General features: G+C 48.0%; 2 protein-coding genes across 6 annotated transcripts in view; one reads left to right on the forward strand and one right to left on the reverse strand.

Annotated features, from left to right (window-relative positions):
* Positions 1 to 17,500, reverse strand: part of LOC119978050 (uncharacterized protein C7orf50) — a 431,834-nt gene that overhangs the window by 38,680 nt on the left and 375,654 nt on the right. The gene's annotated exons all lie outside the window — the stretch shown is intronic.
* Positions 1 to 17,500, forward strand: part of LOC119978047 (probable G-protein coupled receptor 146) — a 102,272-nt gene that overhangs the window by 11,788 nt on the left and 72,984 nt on the right. For 3 of the 5 annotated variants that reach the window (XM_038819387.1, XM_038819385.1, XM_038819386.1), the window contains one exon: positions 10,086 to 10,203. The gene's annotated coding sequence lies outside the window, so the exon portion shown is untranslated. Of the gene's footprint in view, positions 1 to 2,365; positions 2,385 to 10,085; positions 10,233 to 17,500 lie in introns of those variants that run through there. The other 2 variants (XM_038819389.1, XM_038819388.1) reach the window with 2 other exon arrangements.

Consider the following 17,500-nt stretch of genomic DNA (forward strand, 5'->3'; position numbering starts at 1 on the left):
GGTTTTTATGGGGTAGTGTAAAATGCCCGTTCGGTTAAAGGGTCCAGAGGAGATTCACCGGGATGAAAGTATAAAAGCAAATTACAGCGGATGCTGGAGTCTGAAACGAAAGGGAAAATGCTGGAAAATCTCAGCAAGTCTGGCAGCATCTGTCGGGAGAGAAAAGAGCTAACGTTTCGAGTCCGATGACTCTTTGTCAAAGCTAACAGACAGAGAAAGTGGGAAATATTTATACTGTGGAGTGAGAATGAAAGATGAGTCATAGCCACAGAAACCCAGGGAAACCGGATTGCTAATGGCCACAGATACCAAGAGAAAGAGTGTTAATGGCAGTCCCCAGAGAGGACAAAAGATGTGAAAGGTCAAACAGCAGAGAAACTAACATCAGAGGATGAACTGTAGGTGTGGGGGGAGAAGAAGGGGGAAGCAAAGAGGAGAAAGGTTAAGAAAAGGAGGATAAGATGGGGGGGGGGGGGGAAATATATATTAAGAAGGAAAGAAATGGTAAAAGACAATTAAAATGAAATGGGATGAAAACAAATGGATCAAGGTGGGGTAGAGCTGATCATCTGAAGTTGTTAAATTCGGTGTTCAGGCCGGAAGGCTGTAGCGTGCCTAACCGGAAGATGAAATCTTGTTCCTCCAGTTTGAATTGAGCTTCACTGGAACATTGCAGCAGGCCAAGAACAGACATGTGGGCATGGGAGCAGGGTGTTTTGTTAAAATGGCAAGCAACAGGAAGGTCAGGATCCTGAATGTGCACAGACAGAAGATGCTCAGCAAAGCGATCACCCAGTCTGTGTTTGGTCTCTCTGATAGAGGAGACCACATTGGGAGCAGCGAACGCAGTAGAGCAAATTGGAAGAGATGCAAGTGAAACGCTGCTCAACCTAGAATGAGTGTTTTGGGCCTGGGATGTTAAGTATGGACGAGGTAAAGGGGCAGGTGTTAAATCTTTTGCGATTGCATGGGAAGCTGCCATGGGTGATGGGAGAGGTACTGGGTACGCTGGAGGAGTGGACTAGATTGTCTCGGAGGGAACGGTCTCTGCGGACTGCTGACAAGAGGGAGTGAAGGGAAGATGTGTTTGGTGGTGGCATCATGCTGGAGTTGGCGAAAATGGCGGAGGATTATGCTTTGCGTACGGAGGCTGGTGGGATGAAATGGGAGGACGAGGGGGACTCTATCCTTGTTCTGGGAGGGAGGGGAAGGGTCGAGGGTAGTGGCGCAGGAGATGTACCGCACACTGTTGAGGGCAATGTCAACAACTGTAGGTGGCAAATCACGGTTGAGGATTCACCAGGATGGATCATTTGAGCTATCGAGAGACAGGATAGGCTGGGGTTATTTTCCTTGGAGCAGAGAAAGCTGAGGGGGAACCTGATTGAAATTATGAGGGTCAGAGATTAGCGGAGGGGTCAATAACTAGGGGGGAACATAGATTTAAGGTGAGGGGCAGGAGATGTAAGGGGGATGTGAGGAAAAACCTTTTCACTCAGAAGGCGGATGGAATCTGGAACTCACTGCCTGAGGCGGGAGGAGGAGGCGGGACCCCTCACATCATTTGGGAAGTATCTAGACGAGCACATGAAATGCCAGAGCAGACAAGGCTATGGGGCAAGTGCTGGAAAGTGGGATTAGAGCAGATCGGTGCTTGATGGCTGGCGCAGACACGGATGGGCCGAAGGGTTCTTTCCCGTCCTGTAAATCTTTATGACTCTGACCCCCACCTTCCTGCAGCCTCAGTGATGCTGGTTGCTCGGTGACACAAACCTGTGACACTCCCACCCCATGCTTGAAGCATTTGGCCCACTGACGCAGCATTTGCAGAGGCAGTATAGGGTTAAGTATTTTGCTTTTGAGACAATATTTGTAACAGTCAGATTCCGCTGGATCAACAGAGTGCATTACACACACAAAAAGAGAAGGCAGCACAGATGTGAATGCGTGCCATGTTATTAAAGTCGCTGAGTCAACAAAGGGCATAGAAAGAGGTGTTTTTCTTCACAAAGCTGAATCAACAATATTTCTTGTTCGACCTATTTCAAGCCTTACGCATAATTAAGCCCGAACACAGAGGTTGTAATTTGTAGAGAAAAATATTAATTTAAGCCCTGGATCACGCAGCCTGAGCAGTGCGTCATTCCCAGTTAAAGCAGAGAGTACAGCAACCTGCTCCCACCTCTTCGCAGCTAAGTTTGCCCTTCCAACCTGTTCACCGGGTCTCAATGACTCGAGAGTCTTCCCTGACTGGCAGAGGGCCATGAGTTCAAGTCTTGTTCCTGAGAGCCGAGCACATAACATCACGCTGATGCTCCTAGTGCAGCAGGAGGGAGTGCTGCACTGTTGCAGATTCCATCTTCTGGAAAAGCCACTGAACTGAGGTACTGTTTGCCCTCTCAGGAGGGACACAAGATCCCATGGTCCTATTTGAAGAGTATAAGTGTTACCCCTGGTGTCCTGGTCAATACTTATCTCTCACCAAGTGACAGTCGACATTGATTATCTGCTCATGATCACTTCGTGGGACATGGCTGAGCACAAATTAACTGCCGTTTGCCACATTGCTACGTTGGCTGTGAAGTGCTTTGAGACATGCCAAGGATGTGAAGGGTGCCTCCGTTAATCCCGTGGAGAGGATTTCCTTCTCTGCCAGTCACTGGGTAAAACTGAGAGACGGAAATTTGCAAAGAATCACAGGTTATTTCTACATGTTATATAAGGCGCTGCAACTGGCCACACCTTGAGGGGTAGTGGTGGCAATTCTGACAGTCCTGGATTGGGGGGAATGCAGGATGAGGGGTGTGGTGGGTGATCCTGATTGTGGCAGATCTGGGGGGGGGGGGAAAGAGGGGTGGAGGAGGCTCCCAAACGCAGCAGAACCCACGCAGGTGCCCGATCACAAGGGACCCAGGTATGGGATGGACCCCGATTGCAGTGGACACTGGAGTGGGGGAGGGAAGTGGTGGGGACTCCTGATCGTGGCAGACCTGGACGGTTGGGCGCGGTGGGGGGGAGAAGAGCTGATCTTGAGGAACCCTGAATGAGGGCTGCTGATCACAGGAGGCCCGAAGGAGGGAGGGCGGTGCTTCCAATTGCAGGGGACTTGGAAGGATTCCCCATTGCTGTAGCAGCTCAGTAGTAGTCACTCCTGCCTCACGAGCCATAAGTCACGGATTCCAGTCATACTCATGGATCGGGTTACCATGGAAACCAGTTCAGTTTTGCTACCCAGAGACATAGGCCCACCAACATATCTCAGTGAACATACCACTGCCTGGTCAGAATAATTCTTTAAGTGCGCATAACTTATGTTATCGAAAACGTATACTTGACACATTTTTATATCAGAACTGTCAATACCAATATTTATTTATTTATAAAAATCATGAAGGTTTAATAGTCCAGCTACTGAACCATTGAAAGCTAAAGTCTTCACTAAAGCTTGCAGCTGGAAACATTGGATTTTCACGTTGTGTGTGCAGTCTTTATGCACAAACCTGTGCCCAGAACCCCCCTGGGGTAAGAGGACAGGTTGCATAGACTAGGATTGTATTCCCTTGACTAATGAAGATTAAGGGATGATTTAATTGAAGTATTTAAGATGATTAAATGAGTTGATAGTTTCTCTCTATCTTCCCAATTTCCTGATGGGAGTCCAGAACAAGTGGACATATCTTCAAGTTGAAGCTAGGCCGTTTAGAATCGATGTCAGGAATCCTTCTTCAAAACAAAGGATAGTGGAAATCTAGAAGACCCAACACCCCCCTCTCCCATAACATCTAAGAAGTATTTAGATGTGCACTTGCGATGCCACGGCTATGGGCCAAGGGTAGGAAATTGGGATAAGAATACTTTGATGGCTGTTTTTGACTGGTGCAGATGTAATGGGGCAAAGGGCCTCTTCTGAGGTGTAGATTTCTATGACTCTAACATGCACCCCCCCCCCCCCCCCTCCGCCGCACCCGCTCCCCCACCCAATACCATAAGAGGCTGCTGAGACTGAGGGCTATTGAGAATGTCAAAAAATGAGATTGAGAGATTTACATTGGGGAGGGGTACTAAGGGGTACGGTACTAAGGTGAGTCGATGGAATTAAGACACACAGTGGGGCCATGACCTAGTTGAGTGGTGGAACACGCTGGCAGGGTTAAATAGCCTACTTCTGTTCCTGTATCCATCCAGGAGACTCAATGTGAAATATCCCCTTAGAATTTCCCAGTACTACCACTTATAAATGCGTTTTCACCTGATGGAGTAAACAATTTCAGCAGTAAATAAAAAGGCACGAGAGGCTTTAGTTATGGTGAGACTCTGGAGAAAATGGGGTTCTTTTCACAGAAGGTTAAGAGGGAATTCAATAGGGCATCAAAATTGTAAAGAGACTTGCTTCAACACGAGTGACTATATTTGAAAGTATTTCCTTGACTATAAAAGTGCTTTGATATCACCTGAGATCATGAAAGTTGCTACAGAAATGCAAGTTCTTTCTATTGAGGAGGAACAAAACTATTTCCACTGGTCAACGGATCAATATTTTAAAGATTTCATCAATTACATAAAATGAGAGGTTAGGAGACATTTGCCGGAATTCTCCAGCTGTTGCGATTCACTTTTCCCGCCGGCAGCGCACCCCAACCGTGGGTTCCTGGCGACGTCGGGTGGTAACAATGGGGAATCCCATTGACAAGAGGCGGGAAAACAGATTCCTGCTGCCAGCAACGGTGCGCTGCCGAGAAACAGGCGGCTGGGGACCCGGAGAATCCCGCCCATTGCCTTTGGCATGTGAGAGCATCGAACATCTTACCCGGAACTATGGTGGAGGTGCTGAAATTCAGAAATGGCTTTTAAATGTGATACAGAGAAATATACGAGGAAAGAAAAGAAAAATGAAAACCATTTGGGGAAACGGGCGTAAGCGGGTCAGTGAGTCAGAGATGTATGATGGGCTGAATGGCCTCCAAATGGACTGTGAAAATACTTAGACAGGATAGGGGTGGAGAATGGCTCACCAACTCGCTCTTTGCAAGTCTGCTTCACAGCCATAATACGCAGTGGGGAGGCCAAATTGGCTGATAGTGGGATGTCCACTCCTCGCTCGCCAATCCTGTTGTCCAGCAACTCCAGCAGTCCTGGCAGCAACAAGATCTCAATTGCGGGCACTGCCAGGACTACAACTAGGCCCAAGAAGGAGACCCAATGGATCTTGAGTGGGGTAACACCAGGGTGCTGGGCAGAGAGGATTTGGCCAACTTAAGTAGAGGGGTGGAAGGGATGGGTTTTGGAGGTAGAAAAGACAAATAGATGGGGGGGGGGGAGGGGTGCTAGCTTTGGGTGGCTGCCCCCAACATGCAACGGGCACCCCCCCAACCCCAGTTAGTAAACACCCTTTCCTTTTCGCCCTTTAAAAAAAAACTGGTTGCCAATTCCCACCCGCCTGCCCAGGCCTACTTTATTATGGGCTGGGCAGAGTACTATTGGGGCCAATTGGCTTGGTAACAAGCTCAACTGGCCCATAATTGTTTATTTACATGCTGCCAATTTGGGTGCCCAACTACTGTGTTATGGGGTTGAGTTCAGGGTTGGTGGGTAGATGGTAGGCTGGGCACCCACCCTATTTTACCATGCCCCCAGCCCCCTGCCAAAAGCATGGCCAGTGGAGGCATGTAAATTCCAGCCCTATGATTCTACGAAACCTCACTGTTCGGCTCAGGAATTGAAATGGAAGAATGCTAGGTGCCCATTCAGAGTGCACAGTTTGTTTTTGGGGTGAGGACAAAGGGGCGTGGACAGATGGAAACATTTGCTGTCCTGTTGCAGTACAACAACAACTTGTATTTGTATAGCCTCTTCAACATAGGAAAACATCGCAAGATGCTTCACAGCAGCGTTATCAGACAAAACCTGACATTGGGCCACAAAAAAGAACATCAGGACATGTGGTCTAAGGCTTGGTCAAGAGGGTAGGTTTGAAGGAGGGGGTGGGGGTGGGAAGACGTTGAGAGATTTAGGGAGGGAATTCCACTGCTTTGGGCCAAGGCATTGACGACACAGCTGCCAATGGCAGAGTGATGGACGTCAGGGATGTACAAGAGAGGCCAGAAAAACAGGAGGAGCACAGAGAACACAGAGGACTGGAGCAGGCTACAGAGGTAGGAAACAGGCCAGAGAGGGATTTAAAAACAAGGATGAGAATTTTAAGATTATGGCGTTACAGAATAATGCACCTGCTAACTGTGATGCAGAACAGCCAGCAGCTGTGAAGGAATCCAGGCTCCGGATGGTCAGGCTCTGCGTACTGCAATGCGTAATGAGGTGAGAATGGGGGGAGGGGGGGGGGGGGGGTGTTCACAGCCTAATTATGACAAAATCTTTCACAATAATTAGTGGATTGTTTTGTTTCTTTGCCGGTGCAGTTTTACGTAATGACAGCTGAAAAAATGTCACCAAGCAAATGTGGGAAAAAAGCACCACATGTAGCTGGCGGTTCGAAATGCAGCACATGGAATGTGTCTCCGAGGATAGGCTGGAATATTTTCCTTGGAAAAATTCCATCAGCAATGTACTCTGGGCTACAAAAATAAACCAGAGGGAAGAGTTGGGTTATAGCGTGTAAAAACAACTGTTAATTGCACTGTGCCATAGAGTTCATGAAAACAGACACACTCTTGTGCAGAAAACACAGTGTGCTTTGCTATACCGTGTATCAGCCAAGACTACTTCCTTCCTTTAACTGGCTTTGGAGTATGACTTACCCTCTCTGTCCTTATGTAACTGCATATGGTAAGATAAAGCAAAATAGCTGATGAAAATTCCATTCAAAATAACTATGAAAGCAGAATTTTCTTTAGTCATGCGTTCCAATTTCTCAAAGTCGTCACCCAGCTCCTGAACCTGAACTAAATGGATGCTGCTTTTTACAGCATTTCACGTGATCACGGTGTATGGGCCTTTTCTTCATTCGGAAGTTGGAAACGCTCATTTGCAAATTTATATGCTGTGAGGCATTGGTTTACACCCCAATTCATCAAAGTGTAAAGTTGCTTTGAGAGCAGGGACCTTTAAGGAAAATATCATTCAGAAGTCAGGCGTTTAATGGTCATGGTTGGAAATAGGGGCTCATTAAACCAGAAGGGATTTAATTTGCTTGCCTGTAACACCCCATCCCACTCCCTCCACCCTGCTCCCTGGTGATCATATCAATAATAAAACTAATAATAATCTTTATTTTTACCAAAAGTAAGCTGACATTAACAGTCAATGAAGTTAGCGTGAAAAAGAGCAGCAAATGACCAGGAAACAATCCACCTGGACAGCAACAGTTTGGGTCACCAACCGTTCAGGAAGTAGTGATTAATCTCCTGGACTCAGCTGCGAGCAAACTAGAAGAAGAATCTTCAAAATGTGCATTCTTTTGTTTCCAATTTTCGTTTGAACCTTTTCATCTAGTTCTTCTCACGGTATTGGAAATTTAAAAGATAGTTCTTTTAGACTGGCATTGGGCACTTCAGGATGAAAGACAAGATGGTGGAACCTCCTGGTATGTGTCCAAGCAGAGTTAGTAACTTCACGGTATCACCGATTCCTCTTCATTTCAAATTTCCTGGTGAAAATTGCTTATTCCGTTTTTTAAAATAAATTTAAAGTGCCTAATTCTTTTTTTTCCCAATTAAGGAGCAATTTAGTGTGGCCAATTCATCTACCCTTTGGGTTGTGGGGGTGAAGCCCACGCAAACACTGGGAGAGTGGGCAAATTCCACATGGACAGTATCACAGCAAACCCAGGTCCTCGGCGCCATGAGGCAGCAGTGCCAACCACTGCGTCACCATGCCACCTCAGTTTTTTTGGGAAGCCATTGATGCTTCTGCAATTTGTTGAATAATTCAATTTTTAAATGTCAAACTATCTCGCTGTAGGCCGCAGTTCAAAAATAGTGAAATATTTTGAGATCTTTCACTGCATTGTGGTTACCTAGATGCATTTCTGTATTATCTTGGGCGGAACACATTGTGTGGGCTAAAGAGGGGATTAACTTCAAGCTTTTTTTTTCTCTTTTTTTTATAAATTTAGAGTACCCAATTCATTTTTTTTTTAAATTGAGGGGCAATTTAGCGTGGCCAACTCACCTACTCTGCACATCTTTCGGGTTGTGGGGGCGAAACCCACGCAAACACGGGGAGAATGTGCAAACTCCACACGGACAGTGACCCAGAGCCGGGATCGAACCTGGGACCTTGGCGCCGTGAGGCAACAGGGCTAACCCACTGCGCCACCGTGCTGCCCTAACTTCAAGCTTAACATAGGTTAAGCAAAGGTTTTAATGCACGTTGAGATGGGAGGCATTAGTCTGGGAAATTGAACTTTTTCTGCTGCATGCACTATTAAGCCCCCTCAGGACAGGTCTAGCACAACCAGTTGCTTAAAGTAAAGCTTGTTCTATTCTACCCCAACAATGGTGCCTCAACGCCTCTCCATCATCTGTGTGATGTGTCTACATTTTCAACACTAGACTTGTCGTACCTTCCCTGGGCAAGAGTGTGATTAGCCTTCGAGTAGGATCAGTGATTCCATAAGAACTGGACTGAGACAACCCAGACTAATTTCATAAAGGGCCCTTGCAGTCAGTAACCAGAAGATTTTCACATTGGACTGCAGTTTGAACCCAAACCTCTTGTGATGAAACATCACTACAATTGTACAGGGCATTGGTGAGGCCACACCTAGAGTATTGTGTGCAGTTTTGGTGTCCTTATCTGTGGATGAAGATTTTTGCTATGGAGGGAGTGCAGCAAAGGTTTACCAGGCTGCTTCCTGGGATGGTGGGACTGTCACATGAGGAGAGACTAAATTAGTTAGGATCATATTCACTTAAGTTTATAGGAGTGAGAGGGGATCTCACAGAAACTTATATAAAACTCTCACAGAATTAGACAAGGTAGATTCAGAAATAATGTTCCTAATGGTGTGGGAGTCCAAAACTCGGGTCATAGTTTGAGGATTAGGGGTAAACCTTTTAGGGCTGAGGTGAGGAGAAATTTATTCACCCAGAGAGTGGTGAATCTGTGGAACTCACGAGCACAAAATGTAGTTGAGGTGAAAACAAATGTAATTTCAAGAAGGAATTAGATATAGTTCTTTGGGCTGAATGGATCAAGGGATATGGGGGAAGGAATTGAACTTGATGATCAGCCATGATTATGATCAGTGGTGGAGCAGGCTCCAAGAGCTGAATGGCCTCCTCCTGCTTCTATTTTTGAAGAATGATTCTATCCATTGATACAAGGGTGTCTAATGACTGAGGCATGTCAGAAGTGATGGTCTGAGGATTGACTGGGGGTGGGAGGAGGATGGTGGGCTGCGGAAGGGGGGTTCAAGCCCACATTTGGGACAACACAGCCTCGATATCGTGCTTCAGTGCTGTATTGTCATTCAGGCAACACTCAAAACAATAGTATGTTCATGACCCTCCCCCTACACTGCTTCCAGATTCGTAACGGGGCAGAGTGAACCCGAGACACTGGTTTGAGCTCTGCGAACGCTGCGCCTTGCAGATAAAAAAAGTATTTCTGGGCCGACGTATTCTAGGAGCATGATTAATAAAATGATTAGAACTTGCGCAACGCTCTGTTGTTGAGAGCTCCTTCACAAAAAAAAGGGAAGTGTGGCGTCACAAGTTGTCTTACAGCCACGAGAAATTGATTTATTACAACCATTTCTCACTTTGGAGCACTTAAGAGGAATCCTCTCTTGGAATAAATTGACTCCAGAAAAATCCGGGAGATGGACCCAATTTATTAATGAACTTCAGAATCCCACTTTGCTTGTCTGCTTCTGCCGAGAGGAACTTGCCAGCAATCCAATGTGGACCAGATAGTTCCACTGGGAAGCATCTGTGGATCAAAAAGAGGGTCGCCAACTCTGGTTGGAATGATCCCTGGAGGTTTCATCACATGGCCTCTTGCCAATTGCGCCATCTCCATCCAATATTTGTAATAAATAATGAATGTAAGCGTTAAACTCATTTAAAAAAAACAAGTTAATTGTTTCAATGCTGCTCTGATTTTTCTCTGGGCTTTGTTTGCAGTTGTGTCCAGGAGGTTCATCTTCATTCCTTGGAGACTTCAGGCCAATCCTTGCCGGTAGGCAGCCTGCGCTGAAAGCTGTATATGCACATTGGTCAGTCGGTACAAGCCACAGCCAAGGTGAGTGGAGCGAAGAAGCTTGAACCAAGGTACCCTTACTGATTTGAAATACAATGGTGTCATCAATTATTCAGGGCTTCTTTCAGCAGGAATCCCGTTTCATTTCAGTTTCTCTTACAGTTTCAAAAGAAATGAGGAAGCTGATTGCAGAATAATGAGAGTAATTTTGGAACAAGTAGCGACATGAATCGCAATGTGATTTAGATGAATCACACTGATCACACTGTCAGCAGATAATACGACCGTCCGTAAATACAGGCATCATCTCAATCGTGTTAATGTAAATAACCTGAATGCTGGACGTGGAACAGTCCGTGATTTGTTTGCTCTTCATGTTGTTATTTACATGTTGCTCCGTGTTATATAGCATGTTGCATTAATTCAACAACTTGCATCCATGTACTTTCCCAAGACACTTCAGAGGAGTGTAACAAACCCAAAATTTGACATCTAGTCACATAAGGAGTTACTCCAGCAGATGGTCAAAAACTTGCTCAATAAGGGACATCTTTAAGGAGGGCAGCACGGTGGCTCATAGGTTAGCACAGTTGCTTCACAGCACCAGGGTCGCAGGTTCGATTCCCCGCTTGGGTCACAGTCCGTGCGAAATCTGCACGTTCAGACGATCACAGATCATGCATGATCATAGAATTTACAGTGCAGAAGGAGGCCATTTGGCCCTCGAGTCTGCACCGGCCCTTGGAAAGAGCACCCCACTTTAACCCACCCCATCCCTGTAATCCAGTAACCCAATTAACCTTTTTTTTTGGACACTAAGGACAATTTACCATGGCCAATTCACCTAACCAACACATCTTTGGACTGTGGGAGGAAACCGGAGTACCGGAGGAAACCCACTCAGACACAGGGAGAACGTGCAGACTCCGCACAGACTGTGACGCAAGCGAGGAATTGAATCTGGGATCCTGGTGCTGTGAAGCAACTGTGCAAACCACTGTGCTACCCTCAAAAGATTCTGGGCGAAATTCTCCGACCCCCAGCAGGGTCGGAGAATCGCCTGTGGCCGCCGAAAATCCCGCCCCTGCCGTGGCAGAGATTCTCCGCCACCCGGGAAGTGGCGGTGGCGGGAATCTCGCAACTCCGATCGGCGAGGCCTCTGCGGTGATTCTCCGGCCCGGGTGGGCCGAAGTCCCGCCACTGGGAGGCCTCTCCCGCCGCCGAGGTTTGAACCACCTCTGGTGGCGGCGGGATCAGCGGCGCGAGCGGGCCCCCGGGGTCCTGGGGGGGGGCGATCGGACCCTGGGGGGTGCCCCCACGGTGGCCTGGCCCGCGATCGGGGCCCCCCGCTCAGACTCCGGGCCAGTGCCCTGGGTGCACTATTTCTCCTCCGCAGCCGCCACGGCCTCCGCCATGGCGGAAGCGGAAGAAAAACCCACATCGCGCATGCGCCGACCGGCGAAAGCCTTTCGGCCAGCCCCGCTGCTGGGGGCGCCGGTTTTTTGCGCCAGTCTTCTGGTGCCAACCGCTCCGGCGCAGGGCTAGCCCCCAAAGGCGGGGAGAATTCCCCACCTTTGGGGAGGCCCGACCCCTGAGTGGTTGGCGCCACTCCCCTATGCTAGGACCCCCCGTCACGCCGGGTAGGGAAGAATCCCGCCCTCTATGAGAGAGTGAGATGGAGAGGTTTAAGGAAGGGAATTCTACAGATTTAAGGCTGAGGCAATTGAAGACATAGCCACCAATTTTAAAGCGATGGAAGTTGCAGATGTGCTAGAAGCCAGAACTGGATGAGTGCAAAAATCAATGCAATTAGTGTGAAATCTTGCATAATCTTTCGTACAGGTTTATTACTGTGTATAGATTGCCCAAAGCACTCCAACCTTGATAATTTCTATCTCCTATGCATTGATCACAGAATTGGACTTGGTACAGAAATAAAAGTATTTGCAGTTACAGGAAGAATTGGCGCTGGCCACCTGGTGTAACAAGCAACAAGCCAATCACTATGTAAACATGAAAGATATGTTTGAAAGCAACAACTTGCATTCACAAAGCACTTTTCACAATCACGGGAACTCTGAAAGTGCTTTGCAGCCAATGAAGTATTCTTGAAGTGAACTCACTGCTGTAACGTGGCAACTAATTTTCTCACAAAGGCTCCCACACACACAACTGTGATAAAGACCTGGGGCTAAATTCTCTGATTTTGAGGCTATGTCCGGAAGGTCCGTGGCGTTTTACGTGGAAAAAATCAGCGAGGCCCCAACACTGATCCAGCGACTGATGAGGGGCTCGCAGCCACGCCACGTAAAACGCCTGGCCTCCGCAAAATAAACAACTGGAGAATTGCCGGGTCCATGGTCGCGCACGTGCACGGCGACGACCTGCAGTGCAACATGGCGCCGGCCGTTCGCAAACCCGGCCTGCCAGATAGTGCCCCCCCTGGACATCCCCCTCGTTCCCCAGTCCTCGCCGAAGCCCCGCCACCAGCAGCACAGCCCCCGCCCGACTGTGGCAGCACTGGACACAGTTGCAGCCGCCACGCCGGGTTCCCGCGCGGCTGGGACCACACGTCCCCCACGCCATCGTGAACTTGGCCCATTGGGGGCGAAGAATCGGGGGAGGGCATTCAGGTGACGTCCTGAGGCCGTCCCAATGGCGTGCGGCGCCCGCCGTGATGATGCCATTTTGGCGGGAGCGGAGCATGCACAACCTGGGTAAAACAGGCACCGCCCCCGATTCAGTCGTAAAAATTGATTCTCCGCTCGATCGGCAATTACGAAATCGCCGTCGGGAAACGGAGAATCTCGCCCCTGATTTTTTTTTAAACTGACGCTGGTTTAGGCCTAAATATTGGCAAGACAGTGAGGAGAACTCCACTGCTCTTCATTGAAATAATACCATGGGATATTTTAGTTCCATCTGAGGGGGCAGATATCTCTAGGTTTAACATCTCTTCCAAAAAAAACAGCACCACCGACATGTAATATTCCCTTAATATTGTGCCAGACGAGACTTTTCTGTTCAAGTCTCTGGATGTGGGCCTTGAGCCTATGTTTCCAAAATCAGGGGTAAGTGTACTACCAACACAGCCATGGCTGACACAAAGGTTAGGTTTCTGTGTTGAACCTTTTTCATCAAATGGACACAGCATAGGAGAGAGGAATGGGTCAGGAAGGTTGGATTGATGTAGTTCAGCTACTGAATAGTGGTGCGGTGTCAATGGACCGTATGGCCTACTCATACTTCTCATGAACTTCTAGGTTTTTCTATCTTTATCCGTTGATCAACCTACTGCATATTTCTAACAATTTCTCATTTTCATTTCTGAAATCCAAAAACGTCTCATTTTTTTTACCTGCCGGTGTTTTTTTGTATAAATTAGTTTTGGGGGCAGCATTCAGAAACTGGCAGCACCATATTGGCTGCCTGTTTTACGTCCCGCCCAGTAACTCAGCCCCATTGAAGTCTCTGTGATCACCAAAGGGCGAGGGGATATAACTGGCGACCAGTGCAGCAGCACCTGTTCTGTGCTCCTGTTACAAGGCAGAACTCCTACAACTCTCAGAAGGATTAGATCCCTTTGACAGAGCGGCTGTATTGGTGCAGGGTCCGCATTCCACAACTGCAGGAAATGGGGAGTCTGCAATCCTGTTCGGCAACTTCCTGGTCAAGATTAGGATGTCAGCGTAGAGTGAGTAAAGGGAAGAGACAATTGTGGGGAGGAAAAAGCTTTTGCCCCTTACTCACACCCCCGACCAAAAAACGTTACAGCAGTGATAAGTTTGATTCCGTTCCTGTCAGGGAATGTGTGATGCATTTGACTAGAGCAACAGGTCCAAATTAAGGAAGGGGGGGGGGGGGGAGGGAGGGGGATGTTCAGAGATATCGTATCCCAGTTTTCTCTTTTTAATAATCAGCTGCTAAAATGAATGTGGAGCAGATTGCTTTAAAAAAGATGACATTTCTGAGTGCACTTTTGTTGAATGAATCAATTGCAAAAAGGGGAACTTCAAGTGGGATTTCCGATCACAACAGTGTCACGAATGCTTTTGTGAAAGAAAGGAAATTGGCCACAAAGAAACGACCCGCTCACTAGCAGAACTCATTTTCCATTTCTCCGAATTATGACGTAACACGTGCTTTTGGCCCCACCTGCATCAAATCAAAATTTGCACTGCAGTGGCCAACATTTGGCAATCTTGCCTGACATCTAAAGAAATAAAAAAAAACATAATGGGAACTGGAAGCCGAAGTTGGACAATGCTGGTTGAAGAGTATGTTGTTAGAAGGGTTAGTTACTCCCGAGCGCAGGGCTGTCCCTCGCCTTTTCCTTTGCTGCTTCCATGGGATGTGACTGATGAAAGCTGTGTGGTACTGCACCAGAAGAGCACACTGGAGACAGCGATTGCCATTGTTACTGGACAGCCTAAAGCAGATTTCTACATACCAACCCTGTCAAAATTGGCAATGTGCCACCACTGCAGCAGCATTCAAGAATTAAAGAATCAAGGAGAGAAAGAAATACATTTATCTCCCCAAACCCTATTTATCAATTGTATTAGGTTTTGACGAGGAGGGGATTACTAAAATCAAATTTTACTTTGATTCTGTAGATTTTGAATTCAAATGGCTAGCCATTTGGCTTTTTACGTTGGTCTATTATATTGAACGAGAAATCTAAAGGTAAAATGGAGAGTGGGAACCAACTGGATTGCTCTTTTAAAGAACAGGATGGGCACGATCGGCCGAATGGCCTCCTTGTATGCCATATGATTCTATGACCTGGATATTCAAACTCTTCAGTACATGGAAACGGAAGTGCACCATGACACCGGCAACATCACATCCCCAAATTCTGTTCACAGGTCATAGGAGCAAATATCTGCCTGGATTTTTACCAAGTCGGGATGACTCGAGCCCGTTAAAACTGGATCTGATTCCAGTATTCCCAACACCATTCTTCGGTCTTCCAAATTTTGATAAGGCTTTTGACGGGTGTGGGCTGATTCGGGTCACGAGCCTGTACTCCTGACCTAGCTGGCTCCGTTGTGGGGACCAGCCCGTCCTGATCCTCTGCAAATTTCATAGAGTCGGGCCAGGTTTTTGGTGAATCCTGGATCACAACACCTCAGAGGTGTCATAAACCATAGTTTGCATGAGGATACCTTCAAGTTCAAAAGGTCCTTCTCATGCCCCTGATGCCAAAATGTGCCCCCAACAAAACCCTATGGCACCTCAAGACCCATGCCAAGGTAAAGCCCCTCCCCCAACCCCAGTGGCCCCTCAGTCACCAATGCCAGACTATGACAATTCCATGCCCATCTACCCATTATACACTGTATTGAAGCAATGAACTCTATAGTGACAGTAGGATGTGGGTTTCTTTATGCTATAAAAACAGGCTAATGGATTTCTGGACTCCCAGCCAAGCCTCATTACGTATGCTTGACTGAGAGCCAACACACCACTGGAGCACTGAAACAACTGAGCTCCAAAGAAAACATTGCTTGACGACCAGCTCTGTCTCCCTGATTTCTGTTGGCGATTGCACAATGTTTATTTACACAAGGTTAAGAGGTTTCAAGTACCCGCAGTTTCAGCTATTTAAACTTTAGAAGGTCTGGAAGATTGACATTTTTATTGCCCTTTATCAAAAAGGAGATTTTTACGTAGGTGGGAAGGCATCAATGAATGGCTGCATTATGAAAACTTTTTCTTACAGTTCTTAATGTCGCTTTAAGATTTGTTGCTTTTTGTACAGTGTATAGTGTGAATGGACATGGAATGGTCATAGCTTGACATGCATCCATAGTGACTGGACATGAGGAGTGTGTGGGGGGGGGGGGGGATGGTGAGGGGGCTGTTGGGCTTTTCTGTTTCCATTATGACTGAGAAAAACTCCCACTGCACAAAAGTGGGTCTCTTACAACAGCCTGATGGCTGTCTCCAAAAACTTTCCACTTCGGGTGGCCCAACCTTGCCCCCCCCCCCCACAGCTCCAGTCTCCCACAATGAAACTCCCACCTTTGTGGGCACTTTCTTTCGAGGCAGATGGGCCTAACCTGGATTTTCCCAACTCCTGCTCCCGCCTCGAAGGTGAAAATCCAGGTCCACATTTCAAAGTTCAAACCACAGCAGCCTCTGCAAAGCGAGTGACTATTTCTTTCAAGGTCTTCCAACAATGGGCTATTAAGGATTATGGCCATGTTTTCCCATTTATGGTTGAGCCAAGCGATGACACAATCCACCAAATACAAGGGGCGCGATTCTCCGCTGCCCACGACGGGTCGGATAATAGCGGGAGGGCCTTCCTGACTTTTTTCACGCCCTCCCGCTATTCTCCCCCCCCCCCCTCCCCCCCCCATGACACGAATCGCTGCTCGCCGATTTTTACGGCGAACAGCGATTCTCCCCAGGCCGATGGGCCGAGTTCCAGGCCTTTACGGCCGTTTTCACGAACGCGATCACACCTGCTCTCACCGTTCGTGAAAACGGCCGCAAAGTGCCGTCCCGGACAACCATGGCACCGATTGGTACGGCCGTGCCAAGGGTGGCATGGGCCTGCGATCGGTGGGCACCGATTGCGGGCAGCGGGTCCGATACCAGCGCACTATTTGTTCTTCCGCCGCCCCGCAGGATCAGTCCGCGGGGCGGCTGAGGGGCATGACGGCCCGCGCATGCGCGGGTTTGATGCATCTGCGTGATGACGTCATCCGCGCATGCGCAGCTGACGTCATTGTGCACGTCAGCCGCCGTGACGCTTGGCCCGCGGACTTAGCGACGGTCGCTAAGCCTGCGATGCCGTGCTGCACGGGGCCGCGCTGCTAGCCCCGCCTGGGGGGGGGGGGGGGAGAATCGGGTCCTGGGAGGGGGCGCGGAGGCTGCCGTGAAACACGGCCAGTTTCACGGCAGCCTTTACGACTCGCCGCATTTGCGGAGAATCGCGCCCAAGGTTTGGTGGGCACCATCGAGGCACATAACACTTTTCTCATTGTGTTAAGGAATGATAGATTTATGTAGCACCTTACATGAAAGTAGAATGTCCCAAAACACTTTACAGCTGGTAAAATGCATCCATATTGCAGTGAAAAACAGCAACCGATTTGTGTACAGGAGCTCGCACAAACAGCAGTGCTACTACCGAGCGATAAATATTGCCCAGGGCGCCAGGGAGAATGCGTATGATGCCTTCATAATAGTGCCAAGGGATCTTTTATAGGAACTGTTCAGTTATACCCGTAAATATGTAACACCCAGCAACAAGTGACAGAGCTACAATCGAGTTGGGGGATTTAAGGAGTGCCATGTTCTGAAATTTTGGCACTTCACACAAAAT

The sequence above is a fragment of the Scyliorhinus canicula genome, chromosome 15 (genome assembly GCF_902713615.1).
Source record: "Scyliorhinus canicula chromosome 15, sScyCan1.1, whole genome shotgun sequence".
Taxonomy (NCBI): domain Eukaryota; kingdom Metazoa; phylum Chordata; class Chondrichthyes; order Carcharhiniformes; family Scyliorhinidae; genus Scyliorhinus; species Scyliorhinus canicula.